This window comes from Octopus bimaculoides, chromosome 5 (genome assembly GCF_046866305.1).
Source record: "Octopus bimaculoides isolate indiv1 chromosome 5, ASM4686630v1, whole genome shotgun sequence".
Taxonomy (NCBI): domain Eukaryota; kingdom Metazoa; phylum Mollusca; class Cephalopoda; order Octopoda; family Octopodidae; genus Octopus; species Octopus bimaculoides.
The window spans coordinates 9,422,264-9,429,150 of NC_142932.1; the positions used below are offsets into that span (position 1 = coordinate 9,422,264).

Consider the following 6,887-nt stretch of genomic DNA (forward strand, 5'->3'; position numbering starts at 1 on the left):
TAGTGTAGTAGTTGAAGTGCACCGTATATTGAACAAATATGAAGGAAAAAATGCGCGCTGCGAAAGGGTGGGTGGGGAGAGGGCTCGGAAAATTCACACAACCCGAGCACTAAATCTCAACGTCCGGTCACAGGAGTGAAACAAAAATCGGTAGAGATGGACTATATGTAATCTGACCCCCCCCCCTTATTTATTAATTTTTTTACGGAATCCCACGTTTTAGGCTATGGAGATTCCGATTCTGAAAAAAAAATTTTTGAAAGATTTCAACCCCCCCCCCACCAAGCAGGCTATTTACATGCTAGAAATAACAGCCAAATCTCACAAAACTAGTGTTAGGGTTAGGTTTAGGGTTAGGGTCAGGGTTAGGGTTAGGGCTAGGGTTTGAGTTAGGGTTAGGTTTACCCTATGGATCTATATAAAAACCGGGGGGAGGAATCGAAATTTTGAAATTGAGATTTTTGAAAATCTTTTTTCAGAATCGGAATCTCCATAGCCTAAAAAGTGGGATTCCGTAAAAAAAAATAATAAAACAAGGGGGGAAAGGTTCAGATTACATATAGTCCATCTGTAATACTTCTAATGCAATGTATATTGAACAAATATGAAGGAAAAAATGCGCGCTGGCAAACGGGGGTGGATGGGGAGGGCTCGGAAAATTCACACGGTCAGCCCTACACAACCCGAGCACTAAATCTCAACGTCCGGACACAGGAGTGAAACAAAAATCATGTAATACTTCTAATGCAATGTATATTGAACAAATATGAAGTTTTCTTTTATTCTTTTACTTGTTTTAGTCATTTGACTACTGTTCTTATGTCTAAATTAGAAACGATTATTAAAGGCTAAAAATATTTGGACTAGTATCCTCTCAGCATGGTTATATTATTTCGCACGTTGTACTCTCCTGCCTTCTTCAGATGACTGCCGTTTTCGGTAAATGTGTCAGAATTTCTAATCCAGCTCTTCATTAAATTCACAAGGAGGTACACTGTTTTCATCCGTCGTCTATACCAGGGGAATTTTCTTAATTGTAATGTCGCTTGCTCGTTCTGCTTCAACTGGAGTACATATTGGCTGAATCAAGGACTAAAAACTCACATCAGCACTGGATTAACCATTAAGCAAAATAAGCACGTGTTTAGGTCATCAAGTGTGGGGGTGGCACCACAGAAATGATAAATGGCACAAAAGAAATCACTTAAAACTTGCTAAAATAATATTCGGAATGCCTTATCTCTACTAAGTATAGAAGCATATGTGTTACGTAAGATTAATTTTGAGGTACTGATCAAATACTTTGCAACTAAAAAAAAAAGCAGAAAACTTTTCAAATATGAAAAAAAAAAAGTGGAAGTATACAAAAATAAACATTATTTTCCATCTTACTGTTAGTTTTGTTTCATTTTGAAACAAATTTATTTTATGGCTTACTATTTATTCTGTTATGTGCTTCACCCCTAAGGTTATGGCCATGCTAGGGCACCGCCAGTGAAGTAAGCTCGTTCCCTAGTGTTTTCTTGTGTTATTAAGTTAGCTTTTTTTTATATTAGAAAAAAATTAGTTATGTTTATATTATTGCTTATATCTTGAATTACATATATATGGGAGCACCCAAATTTAAGTGCTTAGGGACTCAATTAGTTTTAATTCAGCCCTGACTCATGCCCACTAACTAAACAACTTCCTTAGTTCAAAAGAAAATGCAGTTTTACGCATCAATTTCTACACCAGACTTAATACAGTTCTACGTATTTAGGGATATCGAACCTATTTTCTTTTCTACTCTAGGCACAAGGCCCGAAAATTTGGGGGAGGGAGCCAGTCGCTTAGACCGACCCCAGGACGCAACTGGTACTTAATTTATCGACCCCGAAAGGATGAAAGGCAAAGTCGACCTCGGCGGAATTTGAACTCAGAACGTAAGGACGACACATGAAATACCGCTAAGCGATTTTCGTCAAACAAAACACGACTCAAGGCAATGAACCTCAAAAACTAAATAGCAGACGACATCCATACTTTCAACACATACCTTTATATATATTTCGTTTTTCGATTTGGTTTGCAAAATTCTTTATGTGAGTTCGTGTGTTGAAGCAATATATATATATATATATATATATATATATATATATATTAATCCAAGAAAGTTAGAGGTTGTGAATCCAACCCACTAAGGGATAATATCTATCCAATATATTGCCGTTGATGTCTGCAAGTTGATGAGTACCACATATTCCCCTCCATTTTCTTATTGCTAAATACACACACACACACATAAAAGACAATGAAGGATCAGAAACAATTACTCGATTATGATTGCATGTATATATACATGTGTACGCGCACACATACACACAGCCGACAATATACACGCGCGTGCACACACATATACACACAGGTTATAATAATAGTTTATGATCCAATCGTGCAAACTAAATTACAGAATGGAATTTGGAATATTCTTCATCGCTAATAAACGGAAGGAAATGGCTAAAGAACAACCGAATTTCAAGAAGAACAGATATATAGATAAATAGATAAATAGATACAACTGGGAAATAGAGTGCAAGGTAAGCATAAACTGCAGCTTCTGCAGCTTTCTGTGTCGGATACAACACCGAAAAGGTCTGTTATATAATTAAATCTATACTTTTAACAACAAAAGCATTACGATCTGATGTTAAAATTGCGAAATACATGCGAGCAATGACATCTTATGAAGAATATTCAATTACATTAAATTACGCCTACGAAAACATAACTAATTTTTTTCTAAAAGAAAAAGAAACACCAAACTTGACACAAAATTAGTGGAGTATATATATATATATATATATATATATTGATTGAGTGATTGATTTTCAGAACCAATTTGGGGAATACACGATGTGTGGTTAACAGTGTGCTCACATATTTCAGATAATTAAATATATATATAAAAAGGTAAATATTATCCATAAATGATTTTCATTCCTGAAAATACCATAATTCTTCCTCCTCCACCATTACTCACAGTCTGTTCGTTTATCAACAAATTTACCAAAACGCAACAATTTGGCTTTAATACATGTGAATATTAATATATATTAATATATGTGTGTGTATACTGAGGTATAAGCAGTCAAGAACAAACTATGAATCGTATGTGAAATTTATGCTTTTCTGCTTGTTACTAGTGTATGTGTGTGTGTGAGAGAGAGAGAGAGAGAGAGAGAAAGAGAGAGAGATTGTTTAATTAGCACTATGTAGAAGACCAAGACATTCTGAAATCGCCAAAATCGCTATTTAATTGGAATTATTTATCTTCCGATGTTTTTGATTTATCAAAGTGACATTGACACTTCTGTATCAAGAGGATTTATGAAAAATCCAAGTTGAGAGTTCGTGTGTATACATACACACACATAAACATATATATACACACACGATAAGACTGGAAAAGTAAGGAACGACTTCCTAGTTTCTCTAGCAATATATATATATATATATATATATATATATATATATATATATATATACAAGTATGTTTTAGATTAAATTATGAACCCCGCCTCCCCCAATAAAGAGCTTCTTTTCCTATTAGTAGTCTGGGAAAGAAACTATTAAATGTCAATTTAGTGTGTATGTGTGTGTGTTCTTGTTTAAACCCGAGGTAACGTGATCGAGCAAGGCCTGCGACGAATGAAGATTTTCGTCTATCGGTTACAATTACTCAATGTGTCCTTATTCAAGACAGTATAAGATGTAATGTGACATTGACTGCTATTTGTAGCAGGCTGAGCGGACCGTGTAGAGGATGGCCCGTTTAACACACACACACACACACACACACACACACACACACACACACACTATATATATATATATATATATATATATATATATATATATATATATATTCATTTATGTTTATCTATATGTATATATGTGCACACATATACAGACATAAAATTTCAACCGAGACGAGACACCGTCCTCCCTCCGAATTTTATTAAAACATTTCATCGTTTAGAAAAGAGGTAACGCGAAATTCGATGTAAGGACGGTATAAAATCTTGAGTTTTAATTGCTGTTATTATTGTAGATTGGTAGAAACGCTAGAGGTTGAACATTATGCAATATTTGTTCCCGGCTTGTATGTTCTAAGTTCAAATTCCACCCAGATCGACTTTGTCTTTCATCCTTATGGGCTCGTTAAAAATGTCAAGCACTAGATAGGATCAATAGAATCGACTGTTACCACACACCAAAATTTCTGCTTTACAACCAATGTAAGAAATAGATATTATTATTAACTCTGTGTATTGTACGTATTGAGTACTTCTATGTTCGTGTGCGTTTGTGTGAGTGTATGCGTAATACACACACACAGATTTTCAAATGGAGACAAAAGCACGTTCTTTTCTTTAGACGGGAATCTGGATTTTCGCACACTCAGTGAAAATGTGAAGAAAGAACGTCAGTTATTGCACATGCAACAAGCTCGAATGTAGAGAATTAGGGTGCGACGTCTAAAGGAATTGCCAATAAGAATTTCACTTTGCATCATCAGAATTTTATACACACACACATATACGAAGGATAGAATCTACGGTAAACATTATTTATATTAAGAATTATAACATCCAACATGCAAATAAACGACACTCGAATTATAAAGCGTTCCTAACAAGAAATCCTAAAAGACCGACAAACACACAGCTCTTACAAAAGGCGGGGATGGGAAACAGAAATAAGCTAACAATAATAATAAGAAAAGTACATATTTGAAATATTTCCCCTCTTGATTTATAGCAAGTTTTCTTCTTACAAGGTATTACTCTTTCTTAATACGTTATTACATCGGAGCAGCTTAATTTACCTGAAAACCCCTTCACCATTTATTAAATGTTTGTGACTAACATACTAAAACTAATTAATTGTCAAAGACACAAGAGCAAAACACATATGGAAAAGAAAAGATGAGGAAAACAAACACGAAAACAAAAAAGATAAATAATAAGCAATGAATGAATAACAAAGAACATCTCCACTGACCTTTTTCCTTTCAATTAATGCCAGTGTACAAGCTAACTTACTCATTCAGCAGAGAGAATTTAGTAATAACATATTTCTCCAAGATATACAATTCTGAACCGGAACTATACTGTAATACTTCCACGCATGCGTACATCAGTCAATTTGCTGTTACTCTATTGACCTAGTTGTGTACTTTTTTCGGCTTCTTTATTATTATTTTTCTTTATTGTTACTATTGTAAACTATTTCAGTAGAAGTGGGAGCGTTTAACTTTCTAAAATAATATATATGCTCTTATATAACAGTGATATACAGATATATATATATACACACACACACACACATGTTTATGTTGTATTATTGTATGTACATAGTGTACATGTATATATATATATATATATATATATATATATATATATATATATATATATTCATTTTTTTCATTTTATCCAGTTTCAGCTCATGAGCTGTGGCCATGCTGGGGCACCGCCATTTATATATATATATATATATATATATATATATATATATATATATATAAATTTGAAGAATGGAGTAAACGCATGTTATAACTGCATACTTTGTGATCTTTGCTACCCTGGTATCTATTAACCCATTTATTTTATCCGAATTATTCTTAATTAGGAGAAAATAAATACATATAATTAAATATATATATATATATATATATATATATATATATATACACTGTATACACACACACACACATATATGTATACACATGTACACTATGTACATACTACATATACATATATGTGTGTGTATATACATTATTTGCTGCATATATTAATGACATAGATGCCAACTTAAAGAATGCCACAGTGCTGAAATATGCAGATGACATCAAGCTGTACCTCGAAATAAAGGACAGATCCTGTACACTATAGATCTTTATTGCAATCAGATCTGGACACAATGCAACAACGGATCATGGACTGGCAACTCAAGCTGGCTGTGGACAAATGTACCACCATGCATTTTGGGAGGAAAAACCTAGCGTCTACTTACTCCCTCCACAGCACTAATCTCAAAAAATCTTTTGTGAACGTGATCTGGACATTATTGTCGACAGCGATTTACGTTGGACAAAACACATTGCTAAAATTACTAAGAAGGCTGAGGGTGTCTTGGCATCACTTACCAAGTCCTTTGTGAGCCGCTCTCCAGTTATATAAGGCTTTATATAGCTATAGTGCGGCCTCACCTGGAATTTGCATCTCCGGTCTGGAACCCCTATCTTGCCCAGGATATTAATCGTCTGGAAACCGTTCAGCGACGTGCAACCAAGAGAATACCCTCCATCAGGCATTTGCCATATTCTGAACGCCTTACTTCCCTGGGTATGGCTACATTGAAACTCCGACGTCTGGCAACTGACTTGGCAGACGCCCATAAAATTATTAACCATCTTACTTACAATAACTCTGAGCATCTTTCCAAACTCCACCTGTCTAACAACACCCGTGGACATGTTTACAAAGTCAGAAAACAGCACAGCTTCCATGACGTTCGGAAACACTTTTTCACACTAAGAGTTGCTGAAGAATGGAACAAACTGCCAGCATCAGTTGTTAGTTGTCGGAGGACTGCATCCTTCAAAACTTCCATGCTTCCTGGGATTCACCAACACTACACCTGATTTTCTCCCCTCCATATACACGCAAGCATGTATCTGATTCATACACTGTTCACTTTCCAGACATTTGTACAATACTGCATATGCTTTATACGCACTTTTAACAAGTTGTAATGCACCTGAGCACTGTATACAATAATTTCATTATTATACTATACATATATACACTATATGTACATACAACATATACATGCATGCTTAT

General features: G+C 34.7%; 1 protein-coding gene across 2 annotated transcripts in view; it reads right to left on the minus strand.

Moving 5' to 3' along the window:
* LOC106883670 (bifunctional heparan sulfate N-deacetylase/N-sulfotransferase) overlaps positions 1–5,146 on the minus strand; it is a 119,918-nt gene extending 114,772 nt beyond the window's left edge. For both annotated transcript variants that reach the window (XM_014934768.3, XM_014934769.3), the window contains exon 1: positions 5,047–5,146. The gene's annotated coding sequence lies outside the window, so the exon portion shown is untranslated. The remainder of the gene's footprint in view (positions 1–5,046) is intronic.
* Between the last annotated feature and the right edge of the window lie 1,741 nt (positions 5,147–6,887).